This window comes from Haemaphysalis longicornis, unplaced genomic scaffold, assembly GCF_048455015.1.
Source record: "Haemaphysalis longicornis isolate Haplotype H1 unplaced genomic scaffold, Haemaphysalis longicornis Haplotype H1 scaffold_9, whole genome shotgun sequence".
Classification (NCBI taxonomy): domain Eukaryota; kingdom Metazoa; phylum Arthropoda; class Arachnida; order Ixodida; family Ixodidae; genus Haemaphysalis; species Haemaphysalis longicornis.
In genome coordinates this window covers 132,585,439-132,594,929 of record NW_027526460.1, presented here as the reverse complement: position 1 = coordinate 132,594,929, position 9,491 = coordinate 132,585,439, and positions in this window count along the sequence as shown.

Below are 9,491 nucleotides of genomic sequence, written 5' to 3'. Positions count from 1 at the left end.
CGCCGCAATAATGCTACAAGGCCACATTTACTGCTCTAAAGCTACAAAACCACCAAAAATACTGTAACACGTTTTTCAAGCCGGAGATAACAACTGTGGCTTCAATTTGTGAAAGATTGAAAAAAAATCAAAGCTGGCCTTTGTTGTATTGGTTTTCAAAGTATACGGAAAGCTGCAACATACCTGGAATGCAGCGACTTTTTCCTAATGAACCACTTTTCTACAGAAACTAAAATTGGGACAAATAATGCAAGAAGATGGGGGAATAAAACAAAACATTGATCTCCCTAGCTTGTCTAGATGCAGAGAAACAGGGCCCGACATTATGGCAATTTTCGAAAAAGTGTCAAGTTTGTAATAGTGATTAGAAACAATTTTACTTGAAAACATAAAATATATATTCGAGTTCATTTTACCGTATGCAAAGTCTCCGCTGAAAAAAAAAACCTGCGAAAATAGCTGTAAAGGCTGGTGTTTTGCAGCCGCAAAACTTTCGAATGTCGCGTGACTTGTCCAACGCACCTGCCACCCGAGCCGGCTTTGGGGATTTTTTTTTTTTGGTAGGCATTTTTTTTTTTTTTGGAAAACTGACTTGACATATGTTTTCCCCTGAGCGCAAAGGGCTGTATATAAAATTGTCGTCACAATTAAACACGCGGACCGGAAATGCCTGCCCCATCTCTCGCGAAAACACCCTGGTGTACGTTGGATAGGCGCCCACCTCGATGTGGGTACAAAAATACATTTCATGGTTGACAAGTCACATTCCTGTTTTCCTCCGCAAGTACCCACGTGACATGTATTAACTCTTCTGGCCTTAGTTCGATCGCCAGTGTAATGTGTCACAATGTACTATCGGCGCCAAATGAAACGCGAACACGAAAATATGAATCAGACCGTGCAAAATTGAAAAATACTGTTCGTAGAGTTCATATAATGGCACGCTCTTGGTATATTTGGAGATTCACACTTCCCAACTTTGTTTTTGTCACTAAGCCACGCTTCATTTTGGCTTGCATGGAAAGAAATCGCGCTAATTGTGCGTTCAGGTTCATATTTTCGTTTTCGCGTTTCATTTGACGCCGATAGTACTTCTTGCAGGCTTTGTTCTAACCCCCTTTTGTGAACTTTGACGGCTCCACAGTCGGGTTATCATGATATTTTTCTGACTTTTGCTGTAGTTCGCGGCCAACGTGACAAAGAACGTGTGTAAAGGCGTTTGCTTTTTTTTTTCGCAAAACACTTCATTCAGTGTTTGTTATGCAATAAAATCGCTCATGCTCACGTGACGCCTGTTTACCACTGCCCCACACATGTAGTCATTGTATTTCTCATTTTCCAACTCTGCTGCTGAACATATTCCTCGTACTTTCCCCTTTTACGTAAATTTTTTTCTCACATCTGATCAGGCATCGGCAACAGCTAGTGTCCAGATGCGTGGCGTCCGAGTAGAAATCTTCTAACCAAACCCAAGCTTTCTTTCGCTCTCTAGATATACATGCAGCCACGCGCAGGGCCTCCTCCCACTGAAATAAAGGATCGTCTTGGAAATAATTATCACAGTTATAACATCGGATGCACGAAGTAGCTGGAAGTTTCCACGATTAGAACCAAACAGTGTATTATATTGATGAAATCAGCATTTACTTACTCATAGCGTATAGAAAATAAAGGGTAAGGAGTTTTGTTGTTCCCGTATTACACACTTGTCGTTCCTCATGGTCTGTACGTTGCACAAAGCAGCGTTGTTGCCTTTTCTGCGCAGAAAATGTTGAACACGTTGATTACAGTGGTTTTCGTGCAAGAAATAGCGGAATTTCTGTCCTCTTGAAGACAAGCTACGAGATACACGAAGCAAAACACCTTTTTGAGGGGCGTTAGCATACATAATAGAGGCAAAATGTTAAAGTACACAAGACGAAGTAATAATTAAGTGACCTTTTAAATATAAAATTGAGCCGCACTTTTTTAAGTTAAGTAAATCATATCACCTACGGAGTTCTATCTGTCACATTCTGACAAAAAGCAAGACCTGCATAACCATCAATAGTAACGGTTTGTATTGCAGTTTCTCAACAGTTTCCCATGCTTTGGAGATACGTTCCAGAACGCGAGGCCTACATATCACATTCAAGTTGGTGACTGCGGCAAATCTTTAGAGAGCGACAATGTCGCCTCTAGGCAAATTCTCCAATTCCAAATTAATATTCCTCGCGGGATGCCCTAGATGATTTAGGGCGGCCAACGCTGTGGTGAAAGTTTTTCTATGAAGCAACCTCAAACGACAACTCTTGTACCTAGAGGTACAGTGTACTAGAAGGTAAGGTGTCTGGTGGAGAGGAAAACTAATGGAGAGCGCGGGTCCATTTTGCGATGAAAAAATTGTACGGAGCGAAAGCGTTCCCCAGAGCACTCCTGTAGCAGCCAGCGCCACCAACAATTTTTTAAATTAAAGTAAACAGTTATTTGACGGGTTTTATAAAAGTTTATATCATGAAATAAAGAAAGAGGACTATTTCGGGTGATAGATAAGGATTGATTTAAAAAACAAAGCTTCTAAAACCAACTGGTAAGCAGCGTCCTCCACTGGCGCTGCTTGTAACAGGATTTCCTCAGCAGAAATTTTCATCGCAAAAGGGACCCCCTAATCGGCCCCAAACGACACACCTCTCTCTTCTAGTGCACTGCACTAAAGGTACACACAGCTATTAGGCTGTAAAAAGCAGCCAAGCGGAAAAAAGGAAGTGGCGCGCGCCACATGTGCAAATTTATCAGCCGGAACGTTCGTGGGGTTCTAGGAAACGCGAGCAACTAACTTTGGGCTTATCTTCGGGGTGCGCGTAGTTCTAAAACCAGAAAAGGAAACAAAAAAACCCGCACAACCCATTATTATCTTTACAAACATCATACATTATCCTTCTTTCGCTGTGTGACCGATTTGTTTTGGGAGACTGTCACTTCCACATTCTCCACTTAACCCTTCCCCCCCCACAACGAAGCTACCTACTGGCAGAAGTAGATTACAGGACGGAGATACGTAAGTGCGATTGCAAAACAATATGAACGTGATGGGGAAAGCACTAACAACGTGCTACGGGAATTTTCTTTCTACGCCACATTCGGAACAGTGGGAACAGCTAATATTGGGCGGGCTTGTTTTGCAACAATATCAAGCTCCATTTTCCAACCATTACACTCAGCTCTGTCCCCCCACGAAGCCAAACTCTAACGACCCATAGAGACACGCTCTCTACACACTAAAAGGGCTACTGACGCCTGTTGCTCCCTTTCTCTACCTCTCCCGAACATGCGCACATAGCGGACAATACGATGACTTCTCCACGCCATTTATCAATGCCGCCCAGGTTGCTACGAACAACACTCCAGTATCCTAGTTGTCTGCCCTTCAACGTTCCGATGCACCTCACAGCGCGGCCTAGAGGCCTAGAGTCCTTCGTACACGCCTGACATTTCCTCTCTCTTTCTGCAAGTTGCACAGAAAAAGCACTGAATATAGTGGAGAGTTACATTTAGGAATGCCAAGTTGCTTCTCATAGTAACACGAAGTGTCATTCGAGACTACAGCCAAGCAAGTCAGCACTCTGAATTTAGAAAACGTTAATCCACAGACGCTCACAATGAGGTCCTTCACTAGGTCATAGAAAAATTTGCGACTAACAATAGTGTCCGCCAACCGCTCAATGCTGAAGACTGAACCGGGCTAAGTAGATAAAGGGCCATTTTATTCCGTCTTCAGCGCCAAGAATCGTTCTAATCAGAATGATGATGATAGCACGCGCCCGCCGATCACGCGAAACCGATCCATTCCTAGTAGCTTCGTCGTCGTCCTCTTTTTTTATTCGCTAAAATTTATAACCGGCTCAGTCTTGATGGTAAAGAAGTTGCAGTTGCCGCAAAATTGGCCCGGAAGAGTTGCACAGCTTGTACAAATGAACTGTCCTATCTTTGTTTAGGAAAAGGTCTATCACAACAGCCGTACCCACATTTCTCTAGGTGTGCCTCTTTCATCAAACTCAACAATGTTTCGAAGCTTCACTGGCGCCCATGGTTCATTTCGGAGTTTGGGGAGATTCTCGAGACACCATATGCTGTCCAAATCGAACTCAAAATATCGTCCGGATGCGTCCGCCAGCTTCTTTGCAGAGTCATTAGTGTTGGCGCCATATTCTTGAAGATTCACCGTCTTTTGCGCTGCTCGTTAGATCCTTCTGACAAGACATTCATACGCAGCAGCCTGTCCTTGGCGTCGAAGTTCGTGAACTTCGTCTTCAGGTAGGTGACCACCATAATAATTTCTTCAAATTCATCTTTACCTTTTGCGCTCTCGGAATTACTATTGAAGCCGTCAGTGACCATGGCAATTTGGCTCACCCTTCAGTGAAGAACCTTTATCTCGCTTGCGATAAAAATTACTCGGCGTTAAAATAAGGACGAAGAAGAAACACGTACACACAACCCAGTGCCGAACATCCAATTAGATTTTATTGAAAAAAAAGACGCTGCTTATATACACAAAAAACTAAAATACTAAGAACATTGTGACGTCAAAGTACATCCCGTTTCTAAAAAGGCGACTTCTTTATGTGACAGTGATATGGACGGAGTACTAACGCAGTTATCCCCTGCCTGTATGATAAAATGAGCTTCAAGAATTTCGCGCTCAAGCTTTCCGCTTTCTCTCCTCAAAAACTTTGTGCAATCTACCGGGGGGGCTACATTTGAATCTTCTGCAGCGCTCAGAAAGGTGGCCACCAGCATTTTTCGCCATTGTCCAGTTGTGCTCTCTCGCACTGTCATTAAAACACCTTCCACTTTGCCCTATGTACACTTTTTTGCAACTAAGGGGAATTTCGTGCACTGCACCCATGCTGCAATGTGTGTAGCGAACAGCGTGGGTTTGAGCACAAAGTTCTGGTTTTTTCTTCTTTTGATTCCTACTCATCTAAGAGCATACTTTAGGTAGCTTTTCCGGGCACTGAAAACGATATTGACACCGTAGTTTTGCGCCACTTTCTTTACATTACGGGACACTTTGTGTAGATACGCTATGAAGTGCACCTTTTTCTGCCTTTTTCTTCGGCTAAAGGTATTTCTTTTCTTTATACTCAGTTTTGTGAAACGCCGGAATCAACGAATAGCTGGAGGGCTTCACTGTTAAAATGACAGTCCCTAGTACGGCTTACGTATTGACGCATTAAATCTCTTCTAACAGCTGCCTAAATACACAGATGCTAGGGAAAGAATGCGACAGGACGACTTCCTCTTTCACTAATGTGTGCTCAGTTCGGCTGTTGCTCAAAGATATATAACCAGTACACAACTTTCCAAATGTCGATCCCCCTGTGTATTGACGTTTTGCCTGAAATATGCCTACCATTTCCTGTTTGCTAAACGGTGTCCACAAGTGTGAAGCATGGTCCCAGAATTAGTGGTTTGGAAAGATTTCGCGTGTATAAATTTAATGTTTCAGAATTTCTTATCTTCTGGCCGGGCGGCTGAATCGACAGACATACCGACGATCACTGTCGTTTCTGCCGTTTTTCTGATAATTTTTTTTCTACCGGCTTCTTTTTTCGAACTCCCTGTTCGCATCTCTTTCTTCACTTTTCTTTCTCCATCTTGCGGTACGAAACACGTGAGCAAGAAGAGTGGCACACGCCTAATCTCCCCTAGAATCAGGTATTTGCGTGGCTGATGTGAACGGGGTCTACTCAGGTGCCATCGCGCTCAGGTATTGCGCGACACGGACTATCATTCTGTACAATCAGGCAGATTTCACGCCGGACCCCACTTCGCCCACCACCTTCACCGGCTGGCGACTACACGAGCGTCATTTGCCTCGGTGGTAGCCTTGACTCAACCAGGATTTCAGGTCACGCCCTGCACCAAGCCGCCCTGCAAGATTGTAAAATCACTGCTGCCGAAGCAAGCCCTGAGGAATTTTGCCCTTGCCATGTAAATAACACTCTCTCGGCCAGCAACCCTTATATAAATCGTACTGAAGTATATTCCAAAATTAAATCCCCCCAACAAAAAATTAAACCGTTCGACACAACGTGAAAGCTGTCGGTAGTGCGGAGCAGTGATTCGCCAGTTCTTCCCTTGTGTTATCCTTGTGAGCACCTTGTGTTCGTGTTGTTGTTTTTTGACACGCCGCCTGTACAACATTGCCCGATACAGGTGGCGTTGCTCCTACTCTCCCGCCCAAAGGAGCTGTGGCGCCCTCTTTTTGAGTAGTTTCAGTATCAGCCTGGCGCTCATACCGAAGGTACGAGGGCACCGCAGCCTCTGAAGACGCCTATAAAAATACATTCTTGAGTTTTCAATATTTTTGTGTAATTAATATATCAATTTGAGATGTTTTCCTCATTTTACATTAGCGTGCACTTATTTTAGGCCTAGTAAGGACAGCGTCCGTGGCCACGGCGAAGCGCAAAGATACCCCCCATACTTAGCATACACCAGGTTCATACGCGAGGGACCCTGGTAATGGCCACGCTCTCCTTAATTTCGGTTTCAAAATCTCCGATGTTTGTTGGTAGTTTGCGCCGCAGATACGCGCATCTGAGCTGTCAGATTGTTGCGTGCCGGCAGGACACAGGAAATGGATCATGGAATATGCGAGCGTTGTATATGCGCTATGCACCCGATGTCGGCCATGAGAGAGTTCGCACAGGTGGCTGCTCTTCTTCTCCCGGGGGGTGTGCCCACAGCTCTCTTCTTCTTGTTGTTACCTTGGCAATACTTTGCATCTTGCAGTATTTTTAGGCAGACTATCCTAAAAAAACGTCTTCAAATGGGGGAAATTTTGAGTGCAGTTGGCCTTTTACGGGACTCCTTTGGACCACTCAGCACAGGATGTCGCCTCTCACAATCTCGACTTTTACCAGCACGACCTCATTATCGTGAGCCATCACATGGGCTCTACACAATCCATTTTACAGAAAAGCTGTATACCTCTACCGCCCAACGGTTTCATCGCCGTGAGAAAAAACGCCAAGGGGCCAAGGCCTAAGACGCGGAGCGCATGCGTCAGACTAATCAGGCGTACAGCATAGAGCTCAGAATTGGTTTAAGGAAACCACAAAATAAGCATCTAAACCGCATTATGGATGATAAGGCGCCTGTGTACAATGGGACGCCCCCCACCTCCACCCCTCTTGCGTTCCTGGCAAAGATTATGTTTGCAGATTGTCTTTCAAGGGTACGTAGGACTAGTGTATAGAGCATTTCTTGCCGAAGGCGCTAAGCGGATACGTCAGGGTGACAGGAACCAGCATATGCCGCCAGAGAAACCGAGAGTAGTGTCCGTAGATGAGGTATTCTGCTACGTTCAGACTGCCGACGGAACAGCCACATGTGAGCTATGGACGTAAAAAAACGGCGCTTCACGCAGTTCGGTTGGCTGAGACGTCAAATGACATCATTATTTAAAGGTATTAAGACAGTTGCGTCAACAGTCTGAACCTGGTGTTGAGTACTGCCACTCACGCACGCAAGTCAGCAACGGCGGCCGTTTTGTCGTTTATCAGTGTTGCCTGATGGCCGCATCTACAGCCTTGCCATTAACTTCGACTGGGTCGTTTGTTAAGAACTCTTCCGAAGGTGCAGCAAAACAGCATTTTTGGGCACACATCTGCTGCTGAAATGCTGTTACACGCGTTATCTCTCATTCGCATTCGGAACGACGTCAGTCGCGCGCAGCCGCAGAGCAGGAGAACAAGCTAAGCCTACCAGAGTTGACCGACTAAAACGCATTAACAACAAAATGGCACCAACCATGAAGCATCGCAGTGTAAAAAATGTCACTCAATGTGAACTGATCAATGATCATGGTAGTGGCACTGAACAATAGGAGAAAAGACTGCCGATGTTCTGCACCCTTACCTAGTGACACTAGCCGAGCGCAAGCGACAAGCCCACCGGGCGCGGTTTCGTTTTCCCGGCCGCGGTGGCCGCTTTTTTGATGGAGGCGAAAAGCAAAAACACCCGTGCGTACGAGATTTCGGCGCTCGTTAAAGATCCCCAGGTGGTCAAAATTATTCCGGAGCGCCTCCTCTACGGCGCGCCTCATCGCCTGCGTTGCGTCGGCGCGTGAAACCCTACAATCAATCAACCATTCAATCAAGCGCCCGCCGAGACGACAAGAAACATTTCTAACCCTCCTCCATCACCATTTTTAGGGCTTTACACAGCTATGCTGGACATCCACTTTCACAGGGAGAGATGGCGACCAATTTTTTTATGTTCCCTGTCACTACAGACACCATTTTAGCTTCAGTTACATCATTCATGAACTCGGCGCAGCAAAACTTCTCACAACGTGTCATTGATGTCGCCATGTTCCGCACCAATTATACTCTCCCGTCCCCCACCGACTCTAGCCATTTCTTCAGATGGCTCCGGACCATAGCCGCACCGATTTTGCAGCCTGGAAGTGGCACTTCGGCAAGTTTTGTCGCAAGCTCAGCCGTCAGGAGTACCTTCAAACTTGGCAAGCCATGACCGCCATTGGTACCCTGAGAGAAACCGATGACCCCGTCCTGCTGCCAAGGTTCCGGGTACGATACTCAGAATACCGCTTTTCTGTACAGAAGCTCCTAGCGCTTACATACCCTGAATTTGCCGACATCGCCACCAGGCAATATTTCGTTCAAATATTCCCACTAATACTCAACTGTCCACTACTTTACAATCGTAATCTGTAGATATATATATAGTCGCTTTCATCATCGTTGACATCTCTTAGACTGCTCTACACTCACCCTCACTATTACCGGCACTTGACTATTGATCGTTATGTGTTCCATCATTGCCCCTCACCCGTCCTGGGGTTACCGCATAACCAATGAAAAGAGCAGGGCCTTGAGGACCCAAATACAAGCCCGCCGCTTTACCCGCAGAATGCATCCTGAGATTTTCCAAAGGCTAGGACACATCCCTTGATATTACACTAACTGCGTGCCATGATGTCCCAATTTTTCACGGAATGACGTCATTGTATACATACAATATGTAATCACTGTTTACAAAGCAAAACTTTTTGGGGCGCTTCCTCAGCCAAACTTGTTACAAGCCAAACCCAGCGACCACCACCCACCCAGCTTCCAAGCACAAATGTTTTAATCCCATCATTAACGACACATCGCCATTATCACTCTTTTTAAACAGGCCATCTATTTCTTTACCTTTCTCTCTTAGAGTGAGGGAAAAGGCTTCTGAACTCCATGTCCCCCTTTATAACACGCGCAAGACACCCATCAATAATGTCATTCCACCATGGCATCTGCGTCCTAAATTAAGCGGCCTGCCAATTACTCAAGTAGAAAAAAATAGGGTACCCAGGAGTGCGAATCTGCAGCACTTTTTGTTTCTGCAGAGCAAGTACAGGTGCGCCGAATTCTTCAGCGACGCGTCGTAAGCTGCTTCTACTTCCTCTTGTGCAGCGCACGGACCAAATTTTAGCCTCA